Raw genomic sequence first — 19482 nt, 5'->3', positions numbered from 1 at the left:
TTTGTCACATGTTAGGCCTATGATTACATAACAACTTCAGCAAAGGTTGTTCATGACACATTCACACTTCACATGCTTTCCAAACATGGTACAGTTGACAATGAGCAGAGAGTATTCCTGGTAACTCGATACCAGGAAACAAGAAGTTTCGTGGAAGTTCAAGAGGCTTTTCGGGTGCAGTTCCCCGACAGGCAGCCTCCAACAAAAAGAGCCATCTGGTACAATGTGAGAAAGTATGCTGATCACGGAACTTGCCACAGTGATGATTTCACACCCATTCACTAAGTTGAATCATGCTCAGTCATGCATGATAGTTACATAACCTACGTGGTATCATTAGATAGAGGACTTATTGGACTATCTAACCATGAAAAAATAATGTGTAGATATTTTAAAGTTTTCTGAAAATTTGCCGTTGAAGTTGGGTTTACTTTTTTTTAGAGACAAACTGTAGATTAACTTTACATCGCTCTATATCACAAACCAAAATCATTGAAATAAAAAACAAAGAACAAACTATTAGGGTTTGGAAGGTTATTTTGCATCGCAGTGAGACATTTACACCCAAAACAATAATAGCATTCATACCAGAATGGCACTAACAACAACAATAACCTAAAACTGAAACTGAAACTATTACCTTTGCGGACGGAAGCATTTTTGTTGAAATCCTGCTCGTGACTCAACTCAGTCCAGTGCTCGTGGTCTTCCGAAGCTGACAAACCTAGCACTCGCTCAGCATCAGTTGGTGATGCCCTCCCACGGACCAAGAAAGCTCGAGGCATTGTAATGCCACTCCCGTTTCCTTGCAGATTTTCCTACTGTCTGTTACGATGGTAACGTTTCTTGGAAAGGTATCTACACAAACATTTCACATCTACGGCCACTTGTATTGACTGCAGCTGTATCACCAACAACGCCAAGAAGCATGAAGAGCAGTAGGCCTACCATGCGGGCTTTCGTTCTCTGCTGCCGCAAACCAACAACCATCATAATTTCATTGTGTTTCTCATGGCTAATCGCGTTGGATACGATCTAATTTCGGGCCCCTCGAAAAGTATAGGGTCTACGGCGACCCAACGGTAACTGAATAGACTCAGAGTCATAACCGTGACCCGATTTGACCGTCATTATAAAAGCGCTATCTACATTCCAAAATTTGATAAAAGTTGAGTACATAAACAAAATATGCATTTCATGGATTGGCCGTTCCGCTTGACTTGGGTTTTCTGGAAAACGTTTCACTGTTCAAAAGAAAATAAACTATGTGTGCGGTCAGGAAAAGCAACGGTAATGCTTGAATCGGCTTGATCAATGATTGAGTTCATGGTTGATAAGGTTTCAGTATGCGTGTGAGTGGGTGTGTGTGTGTGTGCGTGCGTGCGTTGCGCGTGTTTATATTCGTTTATGTAACTTGAAGTGTGTGTGTGTGTCGCTTTGGAAGAATTCTTACATGAAGGGAGTTACACACTCAATAACAGTTACCATGCTTGTGTTCTATTGGCAAGATACATGATTATAACCGTTATAACTCGGTTTTAAATATGCAAAAATGTAATATAAACATTTATTTGGGTGAGTACAGCTCATTAGGCGTTTTCACATCAGCCCGATAAAAATCCAAGTTCGAGATATTATTCGCGATTGCTTATTAGCGCGCTATTTCATTTCTTATTCACATCAGCCCGAAGAGAATAAGCCCGAAATTTTTTCGAGCTAATTCGACAGCTGAGCATGTGCAAACAGCATCAGTAATGTGTGCGCTTTCAAAAATTTGTCATGATTTGTGTGCAGTTTGCCTCGATCGATCGGGTCACACACGCTAGGCATGATGGGATGCATCGCGCTAATTCCTCATTATCAAATAGCGCTCTACTATCCCGCTATTTCAGAAATTTCCCGAGTTGGACTTAAGAAATTTTCTCGATCCAAGCGATACAATTAGCGCGCTAATTTGTGTTCACATTATCAAATAGCGCGCTATTTCGTGATCGGGTTAATTTCCCAAGTCAGAAACTAGCGCGCTATTTCGAAACATCGGGCTGATGTGAAAACGCCTATTCAGCACTCAGTCATTTTATCATAGACGTTCCCAACAATACGAGATCAGAAGAAGTTATATGCAGGAGGACACTTCTCACAACGTTAAATGTCATGTAATCTTCATATTCAAGATGATTTTGTTGTGGTTGAGATGGCGGTTCAGGTTTCCAAAACTTTCTGATATAAAAAGAAACCTTTTTTGTGACATATGAAAGAGCATGCCATTTCAAGAGGGATTCAAAGATTTTGATGAAGACTGGTTTTGAAAAGGCAGCGATAAATATCCAAAAGCAAAGGGGTCCCATTTAGGGGTCCCATCTCTTCTTAGGACCACTTTGTTTTAAGTTTCTACGTAGATGTCTCAGTAATGGCAAAATCGATTTAAAATAAACTTTTAATTCCTATTGACATCGTATGATCTTTAATATTTCATTAATGCTTTTTCATTATTTCGCAAAAATCTAAATTCTGAATTCCCCTACTTAATCAAAACTATACCATTTAATTTGTGTGGAAATTGAATGAAATGATGATTTCATGGCCTAACATCTCCGGTTGACATGAATTAATCTCCCCTGTCGTCGAGAGATGCAAAGAACATACTGACAAAATTTGTAAGTTTTGTGGGGATTGTGCTTAGATAACCCTTTCTTAACATCACAGTGCTTTGTAATCATCATATCTCATCTGGTTGATCCTGACATCTCTGCCTGCTTCAAAAAGAATAAGAGACCCTTAAATAATGAATTTCTTTTTAAAGCAAGATATTAGCCCTGACTTGGGAAAGTCCAACATAGGTAAAATTAGATCTTTTCCCCATACGTTGCAGGGTCTACATCTTTACTAGGACCATATAGAGTATGCGGGCATCACTAATTAAGAATATTGCGATAAGATCAGGCCAAAGAATTGACGTGGTACTAGAGACAAAGAGAGAGAGAGAGAGAGAGGGGGGGGTGCATTTAAAAGTATAATGGGGTTTCAGCTTAAGTGATTAGGTATAATCTGCTCTCTTTGACAAGTATTGAAGTGAAGTGTTCTGTGTGTGTGTGTAGGTGTTCACTTTGTTTTCTCACTTTAAGATTCCAGACTTAGTTTTAAACGTTCGATATTTGAGCCAATGTTTATTTTCTTACATTATGGCCAGTGGTTATAATGTGTCCTGTTTTTCTCTCGCAGAGACAAGATTCAAAAGATGCTATAAATAGGAATCGGTTTTGTATTTGTATAGGTTGTAGCTTTCCAATGCGAAAGAAAATGGCTGAATTTACTTTCAAATAATTATGACAAACAACACTCTAGGATGGCAATTTACGTGCAAAGAGACACTTTGAAAAGAAATCACAAGAAATCACAAGAAATCCATATCAATACTATGCGACTTCGTTGCGTATTTACCAACGTTCCTTCTGGATTCAGAGATATAACTATAACATGTTATCTGTTCTTGTATGAAAGACAGTTTTTGTCGGAACACCTCAAACTGTTTATTCCTAGCGAGTTAGGCCTAAGTGTTTGGTCCTATGCGTTCTCAACCCACATTTACCTTAATCACAGAAATTAATTTGTCACGAGTCCCGGACTGGCAGACTTCAAAGATAAATGAAAATGTACGCCACGACATGCAGCGTCACATGTTTACACATCTTGGTTCTCTATTTCTATTTAAGTTGGATCACAACAAATAAAACTTTTTTTTCTTCAAACAAGCACAGCGTGGACCTAATGGTAATACAGTTTTGAGCGTTCTTTTTTTCTTTTTCTTTTTTTTCTTTTTTTTTTTTTGGGGGGGGGGACAATGTAGGCCTTATCTTCATTCATCGCTGGCGATTTCTTGTCCATCTCTGTCATGGCTGTCCTTTTGTCATCAAACGGATTCGACCGTCTAGGACGCTCTTTTGTCCATTTCCTTTTCACGGCTTTCATATAGCTCCCTGCCCGTGTATGAATTTTGATGAGCTCGTTCAACTATGACATCAATACGTAGGTTATTTTAGCGGGAAATGCTTGTAGAGGTTCTATTTTTGTATTTGCCCCCAAATTGTTAACTCTCTTGTTTGGTATGGGGTCAAAGGTTTCGAAAAGCCAACCCAACAGCGACCTAATTCATAAAAAGGACTGATCTACGTATGATATAATGCATGCGAATTGCACTCGACCTTAGCAGTGGCAGGTCGAGCACAAAATGTAAAAAAAGACGGTGAAAAATATGATCTCATTACACGTTCTGTCTTAGATGCATCGAAATATCGATATTTAATCTATTATATTATACGTAGACATATTATAGAATCAGGGCACATACCGAAACTCTAGGTTTGTGGTAGAATACAGTACATGTATAAGTTAAATGTAATCATGTATTTGGTCGTAGCGCTTATACATGTATTTTCATATCATAACAAAAGAACACCTTACTAACCCATTTCATAAGGAAAGGAAAATTACCCACAAACATTGACAAAGTGTGTCAATAATTAACGTTCCTTATTCCAACTGTTCGTTCATATTCGAAAATGAAATAAGGTTCGTTATTTCAAATAGATCGAGTGTTATTTTGCGCTGTCATTCTGACCTCTATGTTAGAATAAGAACAGTATTGAAATGAAAACAAAAAATGTAACGCCATGAATTTACGTCAATAAGTTAAAACAAAAAGAAAATAAGAAAAACACAGTCTATAAAACGGAATGTTGCGAAAAACCTGAATTTCGAAAAGACATATATGCTATTATTAATTTTTGACTTTTCACATGAGATGTAACACGGTAATATGAAAGATTACTTACAACTTCTATGAATCAATTCGCAAAGGGACTCCAAAGATCATATAACTATACAATTAAGAATTGGGTCATTCTTAAATTCAGGTATACTAGTGTCACTACAGACACTAAAAAGACAAGATCTATTCTTCCAAGGTGCCTCTCCTTCGATAACTCACCACATAACGTTTACATGTTTTTTTCTTACATTAAACGCTTGCGTTGATATGCTTCCGTAGAAGGGCCATGGGTTAATGCTTGCACAACTATTTCACACAAAAATACGTCAAAAACAAGTGGAAATACTGGTATTCCTACAATTCTGCATTTTCATTCTACTGTATTCAAGTTTGATATCATTCTTTGGTTATACGATGCTTGTTTGGACTTATAAATACCAGACCATACAGTTCATTTCAAAGGAAAAGCGCTCAGGATTATCGTTAACCTCCATACTTCTACACGTGTTGATGTTTTATGTTCATAACAATAACATAAAAAGGAAAAATATTACCAATTTCAAAATTGCCAGTTCATGACTGATTATAATATCAACCATCAACTAAATGTTTCATAAACGTGTTTCTCCAAAATAAACACATAAAATATACCATGGAAAGATCAAATCAATTACATGTTCTTCTTTTGAAAACCTCGCATGGCCAAATGCATATTATGCTTATTGATATCGACTTTGGAATTTCATGCAAACTATATCAGAAAATGATCGCTATCTCTATACAACGCAAGATACATACAGTTAATTTCCTTGTGAAATGACTTTACTGTTTTCATCTGTTCTGACGATGGAGTGGCGTGTTCAAACACACAGACCTCTCTTCTTTCTTCTGTGCTCTGTAGCTTGTTTTTATTGTTCTCAGATGTTTTGGAATTGTTCTGGTCTTTTCTCTAGGCACCTTATCATGCCTATTGTTTTTGTATGCATAGTTTTATACAAATGAAAAGTTTGAAATTTATAAGCCAAAATATTTGCGGTAAAGCTGCAAAAAAAAGAGAGGAAAATACATGTATAGTGATACAGTATGACACAGAATATTTGTCAGTAGTCATAACTCGAAGAATATTCCTTGTTGTGTTACAAATGAGATATCACCGGAAATGTTTTATTTTCCTCCATCTACTGAGGGACTTTCTTCACAATGTTCAATAATTGCGATTAGCCCACTTTGTAATCAATCTTTGTATGACCAACTACTGTATGTCTGTTTGTTGTGTATTATTGATTTTGTTAATGCATTCTCTTGGTACACACGGTTCCATACATGTCAAGGCCAGTATTATCATAATTGATATGATATATACTTCTTAATTAGCATATTCTCTGCAATATGCTTTACTGTTTAAACTATGAACACATCAATTGCAAAATCGTTAAAGCTCCATTCTGAAACAAGGTTAACTATATATCAAATCAATTATCAGACAGGACAAAATTAAATATTTCCATGATACACAAGATAACTTACATGCTACAAAACAACGAATATCATTTGAGTTATAAAACACACCCCCCTTTTCTTACTATTTTTGTTGTTTTTAACGTGTTTAATCACAAATATCTCAAATTGACAATAATGGAGTAAACTTAAATAGGAATAAAACTGTTACATGTTAAAACGGTCATATGTTATTATTACATGCATTTCATTTAAAAACGTGTTCTCTAGACATACATTATAAGCAGATTTAGTATGACATGTTGTATTTAGACCTATCTATTGGGTGGTCCACTTTTTACAATCTCTTTTCCCCCTTGGATTACATTTTCTCCAACATAAATCATTTCCTTTTTTATTTTTCAAACTTCAAATTTTCAATGTGTCCAAGCATTGTTCAAAATATGGCTGATTATCGTTTTATCATTATCATAACTATGATAACGACTATCATTACTTGTATAGTGTATCACCTGTTCGAATGGAAACAACATTTAATTTAATTGAAATGAAGTGAATTTTGATGTTGCAATTTAGTGTGCTCGGAAATAAGTGCCCAAGGTGATGACTTATAATCAGTACATGTTATACTGCAGTACCATGTTAATACTTTGATTTGATTTGATTTCGAAATTTCTTTGTCATACATTAATGAAATACAAAGTCAATTGCACGAACTAATTGAACACAGTATGATCTGAATCTGACATTTAAAAGAAATTAATACTTAATTCAATACCCAAACATTTCTTATTCTAACGTAATGCAAAATAAGAACACACAGGCATCATTTAATGCACAAATATATATTATATATGCAAACAATACCGTTTTAATGAATTCATGTCGGTGGAAATAATTAGACCATAGACTTAATATTTTGCCTTGTGGAAAACTAACTTTCATTCACATTATGCTGCTCTCACTGTGTTAAAAATTGAAAACGTATTATGTAGGTCTTATTTCGCTTTCATAATTATGGAGTAACAATTGATAAGAATTTGAATTGGGCATCACATGCATGAACAGGAATATTTGTCAGTCTATATTGTTTTGCCATTCTCTAAATATGCAAGTTACGGAAGTTATATTAAATAAATGAGAGCAGTTCCTTTCAACTGATTTTATCAATGAGTGCTAGATCATAAAGTTATATATTTATTCAACACAGGAATAGATTTCATCATTGAAAGCAAGTTATCATTACACGAAATATGTATGCATACTAGCTTCTATAAGCAGAAATCTTCATTAAACGTTACATGCATCGTTTAGGTCCCAGACATTGCAACATTATTGTGTATGATATCAAAACATGTGAATGGAGTCAGTTTTGTTATAAGAAATATTACTGACTAAAAACCCTCTGTATGAGGTTAGAAATACATGTAGCGTAAAGTGGGACATGTTTGCGGCGGAAAATTATATGTGAATTTCCCTACTTGATGCCCTATAGGACCTATCTATATATAGTCATGTAGTTTAGTCCGTTCTTAGAAGCTACGATGTGAAGTACGACGTGATCTATCCCAATGGAGTGACCCCAAGAGGGTTCAAATATCTTGTCTACAACTAATATCATACCTCCGGAGAGTAACAACGAGCAACAAATCATTCTTTAACCTTTCTGGCCCACGGGAATACAGTGATCAACGGAGCAGACCATTATACATGCATAGTTTATAGTTAAAGAGTTGGCGATACAAATGAACGAAAATGCACCGGGTATTTGCGGTTGGATGGTCAGTGCACAAAGACTGCACGATAGGGAAACGAAATAAATAGAAAGGTATCGAGGTTTGAATAGAAAGCCTTTCAAAAGGCAATGAAATAGGCCTATGGGTAGATAATAGGAGGGCAAACACAGTGAACCTGTATTAAAATATTTGTTGTGGAATTCGAAGAAATAGCATCAAAGAAAACAAAAAGGGAACAGATCGGATATCAAATACAGAAATCAAAAGGCAAGTTTGTCTGTACGTCCAATCTCAGTTCGGTATTACTAAAAATAGACGATGCCCATATAAACTCAAACCTCTGAAGTCACATGCCGTGGAAACATAAAAGGAAAAAGGACCCTTTTGCAGATGCGTAATGAAATACATATGAACTTCAGTTACAGAAATGCACTTTACTTCACTTCTCGTCTACTGAAGATTTTGTCAGAAGCCACGCCCCCGATGCAGATTAAAGGCATGCATGGCAAGACCTATAACAGGGGCCGTGGAACGTTTCCTAATGTGTGTGTGTGTGTGTGTGTGTGTGTGTGTGTGTGTGTGTATGTGTGCGGAGGGGGGGGGGGTCACAGAGAGGTTTGATCATGTGTCAATTTAGTGCCTCCCCTCCCCCCCCCCCCCATACACACACAATAAAAAAAAACCACACACACATACCTCGAAGCAAGAATCTGCGGGAGGAACCCTCAGTCTAACAATCATAGGATTTCTTGTAATTTTCTCCAATTTTTTCCATCTCTTTGCGTAGGCTTTTTTGTTTAGTTTTGAGTGGGTATGTCAGTGTGGTTCCGCGGGTCATTTTGCGCATTTGAATTCTTGCATAAATCTTCACAACAAAGCTGACAGAAGAAATCTGTTGTTGTTGTTTTTTTACGCCGATTACCAATCGATAAAGAGTTGAACAATCTGCTTTGAAGCCCATTTATCAATGACAAGGCTGGTGCTATAACGGAAAAATAAACCTTCGAAAATAAAATTTAATTCCTCTGTAGGCCTATGGCTCAATCCTTTCGTTACTAATCCATACCATCTGAAATTTCAAATATATTAACTCTTTGTGTGCATTGGTGTACAGCCCCTGTGTGCCATGTTATTCTGAGATGGCACGTAGTCATGCCTTGCGAAAATATTTTTAAAATCTATGTAACTTTTATAGATTTTTGTCACCCTGGACATGTGAGCAAAGTTGTAGAGAAAATAGTAAGCCTTACTTTGATGTAAATTGTATGACATACAAAGTGTGTACAATGTATCTATGATTGCTTTTCTGTCAAAATGGTGCAGAGGCATAACTATTGCACACAAAACAGCGACGAAAAATTAGAATTTACTCGCAAATCCAGTAGGGAACACCCCTTGATAGTCAATCACCACATAAAATGCAAGCTGCATGTGACAGGAATAGAATCGTGAGAAATGCTTTACTTGTACTGAGGCATTTGGCGATTTATCGATCGGTGTGGGCGGATTTGTGGGTTTGAGTGGAATATGCGAAGTTGGCACGCCATCGACTGAGTCAGGCGTTTAAACGTGGCACGTAACAGTACAACTGTATAGATCACATTTCAAATTAACCTTTATACTCCGCCTCATCACATGTTTCATTTGTAAGGCTTGAGCCACATAGTACAGGTGTCGTGAGTGTTAAATCGTTGTTACATGTCTATTTTGCAGGTACATTTATGAAGCTGTAAAAAATGCTGAACCACGAAACCACGGATATTGTTAGTTATCGCGAAGGAACATCAGTTCAGTTTCGACACGGTCACTCACTTCAGCCAATGGCTGTTCTTCAGTGAGTCCGTGAAGAGGTAAAAACAGATCAAAGTAACATAATACAACATTGTATACTTAGTATACATAACATAAGAGATAAAAACAAACACAATTATTATACACTGTAAAATCAACGACACATCAAAGAATACTACAATTTATACTAAAATAATACCATAAAATCACTTACGCATTAAAAGAAGAAAAATATGCATATATATACAAACATGTGATAAATGAAAAAGAAACGAAAAAATAAAAGAAAGAAAAGTGGGACCATTCAAATATATAGACTTAATACACATACTCATCATAAAACTGCAAGTAATTATCTTAAAAATCCTACCTTTGTATAAAACGTATCTATTGCACTTTTGAATGCAGCTAAAGAAACACTTTGTTTAACATCGCTTGGCAAACTATTCCACATTAGGGCACCACGATATGAGAAACTTCGTTTTTTTAAATTTGTGGTTGGTTTGGGTACATCTAGCTGGAGGGTTGTCTTCCTCAAACCATACAAATATTGTCTGTACATAAATAATTCATTTATAGTGAAGGCATGTTTTCGTTTACAATCTTATACATAATACATAACAACTGTTTATCTCGTCTATCCGAAAGTCGATCAATGCTATCATTACACTTTGTTTGTATCAACTGACATAGGGCTTCACTTGGAAATTTCCAGTCAACCCGCATAACCACTCTGAGTGCTCTAAATTGTATTTTCTGTAGTTTTTCACAATAATTATGTTTTTGCCATGTTCCCCCATATGAGACTACAATAATCCATCTGATTCAGAATAATGGTTTTAAAGAATATCATTGCCATTTGCTGCGTGATAAAAGGTCTGATTCTTTTCAGTAAATACAAGCTCTTGTTCAGTTTTTTTCTGCAAACATTCAACGTGTTTTGTCCAGTCTAAGTACTGGTCAATGTGTACACCAAGGTATCTGATATGCGTGACCCGATTAATGACCGTGTCCTTAATCTTTACACAAGGAACTGAAATACTCTTGAGTCTCCTTCTCGACCCAATCAATAAAAACTCACATTTTTGGGCATTTAGTGCCAACTTATTTTTACACAGCCATGCATTTATTCTATCTAATTCCTCATTTAGAACTGTCACCAATCTATCAATGTTGTTACAAGAGTAATACAGACAGGTGTCATCTGCGTAGAGAGAAACCATACTATTCTTTACGCACAATGGTAAGTCATTTATATATAAAATGAACAGTAAGGGACCTAGATTTGAACCCTGGGGGATTCCACACTTAATTGTCTTTGGTCTAGATTGAACCCCATTGACAACTGTGCACTGGGTGCGATCTGTCAGGTAGCTGCAGAACCATTCAACCACTGAATCAGACAGGCCATACTGACACATCTTACGTAATATAGTAGCATGGTCTACTGTGTCGAATGCCTTCTTTAAATCCAATGCGACTACGCCCACAAACATTCCTTGGTCAGGTTTGTTGAGCCAGTATTCAGTTACATTAATCAAGGCCGTCATTGTTGAGTGTTTGGGTCTAAATCCTGATTGATGTACTGCCAGAAGTCCATTCTCTTGAAGATATTTGTACAATTGATCAAATATGAGTTTTTCCATAATTTTTGTTATTACTGGTAAAATTGATATTGGTCTATAATTGTTAACCTGCGATCTTTGACCCGCACCTTTGTATACGGGTGTGACGCGAGACCGTTTCCATGCCAACGGAACCTTGTTTTGGTGCATCGACAGATTAAAAATATAAGTAAGAGGTTTACAGATATATTCAGCAATGGACTTTAGGATAAGTGCAGGTATATTGTCCAAACCACAGGCCTTATCAGTAGCAAGATTATGTAAATGTTTCAGTACTTCGTTTTCTTCAATATCCATAAAACGGAAAATATTTTCCGAGTCTATGTTTTGGGACAACATGTCCCTGCAGTCATCTGCATACTCACTATCTTCAACATTTTCTTGAATTGTTTTACCAACATTAATGAAATATGTATTAAAATATTCAGCTATTTCTTCTTTACCCAACATTTCTCCACCTTCTGTTTTTACTTGTGTTATTCTACCAGTTTCACATTTCTTCGGGATAACAAAGTTCAACGATTTCCAGATCTTGTCAGATTGACCATTACTGTTATTGATACTATTGGTAATATACTCTCTCTTTGCTCTACGAATTTGAGCGGTAACCTTGTTTCGTAGACGCTTGTATTTTTCCCAGTCAACAGGTGAGCTTGATTTCTTTGCCAAACGCTTCTGATTGTCCCTTTCCTTTATAAGTGAGATGTCTTGATCAGTAATCCAAGGCGATTCTTTCTTTTTAACTCTTTTTTTCTTTAGGGGAGCGTGTTTGTCTATCACCAGTCGTATTGTATTTTCAAATGCAGTGTACGCTGCCTCTACATTAGTTTCATTCATGATGTGTTCCCACGATTCCATAGACATATCTTCTTTTAGCAAACCATAATCAACCTTCTTTAAATTTCGAGAAATCTTATATTTGTGTTCAACTTTGTTTTTGACACACTTTTTACCCCAGCCACAATATACAAGATAATGATCACTCAGAGACATGGGTAAAATATAAACAGTACCAATTTTAGCTGGAGTATTTGTCATGATTAAATCAATCGTTGACGAGGTGTTTTCCGTAACTCTGGTAGCCGAATTAACTAATTGCACATAACCAAAGCCTTCTGTTAACTCAAGTAACTGTTTTGTTTGCCATGTTTTATTTTCCGGAATCACATCACAATTCATATCCCCTAATAAAATACATTCTCGAGTTAGGTCTTCTATTTTCTGTAATACCAATTCAAACAACTTAAAAACATTCAAGTTTGCGTTAGGCGGTCTGTACCATGAAACAATAAAATATGACTTCACCTTTACAGGCTTTATTTCAATCACTAGCATTTCCAGATCTTCATTCATTAAATCACTTCTCAGTGTATAATCTACATCACTCCGTATATATGCTGCCACACCGCCACCTGCTCTGTTTCTATCTTTCCGTATCAATGAATAATCTTTACATGCAATTTCGCTGTCATTAAAACATGAATGTTCGACTTTGACATAAATAGTCGGAGTTCATCAATATTCTTCGTGAGAGAAGCACAGCTAAGATGAGCAACTTTCAGCCCAGGACTTACTCGTAGTTTCTGTATTTGTTTTTCCAAATGTAATGACATAATATTTCTTTTTTCCCCATCAAGCTTCATAATATCATGTAACTGCCCAACTGTACTGGAGTAATTATGACTGTCATTATGCGTGCGTTCTTCACTTTCAGATACATTTGCCAGCATGAAATGGTAATTCCTGGAAACAACAAAAACGACAAAACCAATCATTGTCAGTTACAAAGACTTCCTTGCTGTATGGAGTGCATTTCAAATGGCACCACCTAAGACAACCGGAACATAACAATGCATTTTGGATATTTTTAACACTTTTGTTACACATCATACATGGATACTTTAATATCATTATTTATGGTTTACCGGTCATATTTACCAATGCTAGCCATGTCCTATTGCAGTCTCTCAATGTCTGCCATGTTCCTGATGGTGACTCTTCTGTCATTCATTCCTTCGGTTCTGACAAGCGCTGTGATCTTCCCGTCCTTGGTCCACACCCGTCTCACTGATGACCTGTCCTTTGCTGCGTGGACAAGCTTCCTTCGGTGTGATGTGAGATCCTCGTGTACAAAGATGGGACTCCCTTTGAAACGGACTTGGCGTTGAAGACGGTCTGCCGAGCGTTGTATGATCCAAACTTGACTATGATCGGTTTTGGTCCAGGTTTCTCTCCTTCAACTCCGCTTCTGGGTTTCGGTGTGATGCGATGACTTCAGGAGATACATGTAGGGTCGAGTGAGATGTCCAGGTGGGTCTTGACGACGTCCGTGATGAGGTTATCAGTGTTTTCGTCGGCTGTTTCCGGTATACCATAGAACCGGAGGCATTCTCGCCTGGAGTATTGCTCTTGCTCATCGAGTGCATTCTGAACCTTCTTGAGGTTCCCTTCCAGATATTTCAGTTGCTCGCTCATCGATTTCTGTTCAGCCTTAACTTTCTCAAGGTCCAGCGAGATTGCTTGGTACACACTTTGTGTCACTTTGTCCAATATGGCGGCCGAGATCACGTCATTCAGCTTTTGGAGAACGTCGTCGCAGCACAATGTCTCCTTTATTTGGGATTGCAAGGCTTCTTTCACGTAGTCCATGGTCAATGGAAATGTTTCACTTGGCTGATCACCTGCACATTGAGGGTCTCCTTGGTTGTGACTGACCGGAGATGCTGCCCGTAGTCGGTTAGCCCATGGTCCGTCACCTTGCTTGAGCTTTCCGGCAGGTTTCTTAGCTGCCATTTTTCTTCACTTTCTCGTTGTTCATCCACAAATTTCAACGAAATGGACTTCTTCCAATGTTGATCTATCAACTCTTCGAAAGATGAAAAAGACAGTACAGTGATATATGTGATTTAACGTACTTAATTCTGACGACTAGAGGGGCAAGTGGGCATGTGGGCATGTGGAAAGGCGTGTGTGTCGCGACTGACGAAGATGGGATCAACATGAACATCAGCTGATCATTACTAAGAAAAACACAAATTCGGCATACCTAAATAGTTGTTTTTCCTACAGTAACACGTGGTTCGTTATCTCTTAAGGGGGTAGTATAGTTCTGGTTAAGATGAAGCTTCAGGTCTTTAGAACATCAACTATGTTGGAAGATAAGAAACCTGGCATGATATGTTAAAGAGCATACAATTCTAAGAGGAGGAACTCATAGTTTATACATGTATAATTATAATGAAAATCAACTTGGAAATGACAGAGATATCCAAAAAACAAAGTGGTCCTGATGAAAGTCGGACCCAAACTTTATAAGGACCCCTTATCTTTAAGTAGGACTACTCTTTTAAAACTTCATTGAATTCTCTCTTTTCTCAATCTTTTTTTTTTTTCAGCTAGTGGGTTTGGATGATCAAATGCAATAAGTCGTATACAGTGTATCATTTCAAACTTGGAGTTCACTTGCAATTACATGTATGTTGAAAGGGAAAACTCATTTTGGTCCACTTTTTCAGGGGGTTTCGAGCTGGGCTATAACACGTTAGATACACGTATATATTTTGTTTGAAAACATCAATCCACTGCCTTCTGTATCTCTTCTTTCCTCTCCTTTCTCATCACATTTTAACGTGTCTTATCTACATGTCTTCCCATCTCCTCTCTCTCTCTCTCTCTCTCTCTTCATGCTCTCTTTCATAAACAGAGCTTCAGCTTAATAAGCTTTTAAATTTAAACCATCTTCGTACTTTGTATATGCTTTGTTGTGTCCAATTTTTGGGGTCATTGAAAAACAAACTGAACTTTTTAATCTAAGCTACAACTTCCCAAATTTTCTTGTAACTCAGTGACTCCAGAGTATTAGGCCTATGTATGGCTGCTAACCTTTTTAACGTCATTTTAAAAAAAAATACTGTGTAATGATGATGATTGTAAGTCATTCATGTTGGTTTCTGTGAATTTACATTAGTGGAATCGAATTCAAAATAATCAATCTCTCAACAGTGGTCTCGTTATCATCTATTTCTATTTTAAATGCATGTGTCGGGAATAAGGTTTATATATACGTAGATAATACTTGAAGAAAAGAAAACTTTTATAAACAAAACTGCGCATCACCATTTTCGTTTAAAAAAATATCAAAACAGTCCAACAACTGGAGGTATATCAAGATCATTACATTCATGCACACTTTATCACATAACAACTTCATATGCATAAGCACGCACACACCACTACACACAGAGAGACACGTGTACCACACAAAAACTACACTGTACTTCTGAAACTTCCATCGAAACCGTCATAGTTCACGAACTTTTTATTACGATAATACGGCAGACTATTGGTTAGTGTTTGGCGAACAAAACACGCACACCTTGTCATCACATCACTTGAAACTCTGAATCAGACCAAACGCGCAAGCTACAACAGGAAAATGTAACTGGCTTTTACTTCTATGTAACAAAAACTGTAATATCCGGACATGTATCTCACACCGCAATATGAAAATACAGCTGTATGACAGCATTAATATGGTGTACGGCTACTACGTATTGGAGCGGTGAATATCATTTCTTTTTTAAAACCAACAAAATACTGTACTGTATCAACATTTTTAAGCATAAAGATGTTTAACAAAATCAAAAGCATGATTACTGCATATGACTAACGGAGCAATCCCCTTAGTGCATGATCATCTTCGTATTTTAAGTAGAATTACACGGAAAGTGGAAGGTGGTTATGACCAACACCATGAACTTCGATTTCTATATTACATACATTATAAAATGTCGACCTCGCCGGTACCACATGAACGTTTCTACCAAGTGGTATGTAAATCATATACAATTTTACAATGTACCAATTTCGCATGACAACAGATTTCAAATAAACGTGTTCCGCACTCAATTTATATGGCGTAAACACGAACTAACATACAGTGTACACACACGCGCGCGCAATCGCGCTGTATTCAATTCGATTACATGCAGTGTTGGCAACATACGAGTCTATGACACAATTCACTTATGGCACGAATGACATAGAAATAAACTTTGGTGTCAACTTCATCATTAGATCAAATCGGTTTCATCACGACACATCTTACATAGGCTAAAACACAGAATACTGATGAGACACTTCACAATACAGATGACAGAAAAAAAGTCGAGTCTCTCTCTTTATGGACATTCAAGCGTTATAAGGACAACTGGTATGACTTAGAAAAGCAATTTGGCCTTTGACTTAAACGCTGTGAAAGTCCTTTTACATAGTGTACTTACACCTTGCACAAACATTATAGGCCTAAATAAAGAGACGAAGAGAACCATAGAGTAGCAAAACTGTTCAAATGATTAAATATAGCAGTTACACACGTTTTTAAAAATCGAACATTAAAGACAACCACATTGGAAAGTTACGCAGTTGTGTCCCACTTTGAATGCATTGCAATGTGACATTATCTCAACGTATTGAGTTCATGAGATTTTATACACAGAGATATCAATACATGTATCACCATTGTAATAATTTTCCATCGTTATCATAACTATCGTTATCATCACGACCAGTCATCGTATACTCGTCAAGAACACCACTTGTTGTACAGTGCACTCCGGTTTTATAACGAACACGACTATAACGAAATTTCTGTAATACACCTGGGTAGAAATTCAGGTCCCAAAATTGTTAATTATACATCTTTACAAATACATATACTTTATCCTTTTTTATGTTGATAAAGTTCTGAGAAAAGCAAAAATAAAAATAAAAATAAATAAATAAATAAATGCCGGTCCTGAGAGTTTCGTTTTTAACGGGAGTAGACTTTACCGGAATGCGTACAGATTAGGCACAATCAAACTTTACTAACTCCAGGAAAGATCTAACACTATGGTATGAGATGAAGTGGTTTTAAAAAGTCCTCAAGAAACACACGTGAATATAATCACCAGTCTATATCTCATGTAGGCAAATGATGGCAAGTGAATCATTTTTACATTTCACCTTTTTTAAAGAAATTTTAGCTACCATTTCGTGCATATCACTGGCATAGATACAGTGCACTCCGTTATAACGAAAACGGTTATAACGAAATGCCGGTTACAACGAAATGAAAATCCAGGTCGCAAAATCATCAGCTCTATGGGTTTTTTTTTTTCATTATTATGTGATCGTTTATTTGTTCAGTTATTAAAAAAAAAATCGATATAACGAAAGAAAACTGCCGGTCCCGAGGACTTTACTATAACGTCAAGAGTCCACTGTATAGGACGCATGCACTGTAGGTTTACGAGTTTCCCATTCCAACAGCGACTTCACCCATCGCAATTTTCATTGAGCTTTGCTTACATGGAATAAACTTCCGCTTGCAGTAGATCGAAGGGGGGGGGGGGGATCAGGAGGTTTAACTCGGTCCCATCCCTCCCTCCTTCAGCTGTCAAAAGACAGTGTGCGGTTGACTCGATCTGTGACTCTCCGGTTTTTGGACCTCACTACGAGACTATAGGAGGGTCTCTGGGGAGTCGCATGAGAATTGAACAAGGCCGTAATTCGCCCCCTCCCTCATACGATCCTCAACTCTGCAATGAGAGGCATCCTTAAGTCAGCTCCTACCCATCGAAGTCATTCATATATCCCAATCCTCCTCGTATTCAAGTTTGACACTCGGCTCCTCCTTCTTTCCTTCTCCGAGTCCAACACTCTCCTCCCCCTTCTCGTCATGCAATGTACCAAACATTTGTGTCAAGATCAGGTTTGAGACTGACACCATGGAAGCCGTCGTGCCGCGGTTCTATCCTCATTCTACTCCACATCAGGATTTTCAAGAGGTACGCTGCTGTTTGACCAAGACAGCTTGTCTCATTCTATTCACACCATTTCTCTAAACATCGTTTTGTTAGCATCGGTATCAGAGATACAGCAGATGTTCCTGTGCCGAAACCATCACACATGATTAACTGGTCATAAAACGGTGCACTCCCATTATAACGAACATCGTTACAACGAAATTCCGGTTGCAACGAAATAAAATGCAGGTGACAAAATTATCGGCTTATCTCTTTTATTGTTTACTTGTTCGGATAAAATGAAATTTCGATATAATGAAAGAAAATGCCGCTCCGAAGGACTTCGGTATAACGGGAGTCCACTGTTAGAAATTTTCCCTCCCACATGGTTGAGCTGCATATGAACACCGAGTACTGTCTTAACTTTAAATTTTTTGCCGAAAATACAGTATATGTATAGTACAAATCTTGGCATATCGTTTCTGAGCAAATGTACATCTAAAAGTCGGACAATTTACCATTCCGAGAGCTCGTGCGTGATGATTATAGACAAGGAGACTACCTGTGATGAACCTTTCGGTGGTTGACAAGAAGCAGTTTTTTGGAGAAAATCATGTTGCACTTGTTTGTAGGTTAATCTCACGGTGGTCAGTTGGGGGGGGGGGGGGGTCGTAGGAAAATCGACAAGGAAAAGAGTCAGAACTTTAATAGTGGGAATCTGTATCCACATATCTGGAATATCTTTTTTCCTGCATTTGTAATAGAAATTACATGTATTGTGTACTACCTTGCAGCGCCTGTTCTTTTGCGACTTTCGAGCCAGTAGAGTCTTGCTCACAAGCTACATTAGAGCCATGACAGCCATATTTGGATTTCTTTTCTTTTTCTCGGTGGGGTTCGTTTGTCCGCCAAAGTCTTCAGCCTGGAAACGAAGGGACATTCCACAATGAGATTATAAGCTTGGCCCACATTTCCATCTACATGTATTTCTATCTCAGTCATTTTGGTTCCATCCCGTTTTTTATTGTTGCCTTGGCTTCCATTGCTATTATTGTGTGCCTTTTTTAAATGTTCATCTTTTGAAGTCAGCTTAATAACAACGTGACACACTCCCCACCCCCTTTTTTTCCAGCGTGTGTTAGTTCATGTCGAACCAACTCCGCTAGCGTTAGAAGCGTTATCTTGGGATAAGATTTACATCAATGACATTTTTTACTCAAGTATCTTTTCTTATGTGCGACTTTGGAGTCTCATTTATTAGAGGACAAGTTCACCTTCATTTATATGTGGATTGAGTGAATGCAACAGTATTAGTA

This window comes from Diadema antillarum, unplaced genomic scaffold, assembly GCF_040938485.1.
Source record: "Diadema antillarum isolate AM-2024a unplaced genomic scaffold, OU_Dant_1.0 seq00000172_RagTag, whole genome shotgun sequence".
Taxonomy (NCBI): domain Eukaryota; kingdom Metazoa; phylum Echinodermata; class Echinoidea; order Diadematoida; family Diadematidae; genus Diadema; species Diadema antillarum.
Note: the sequence above shows the minus strand (reverse complement) of the source record.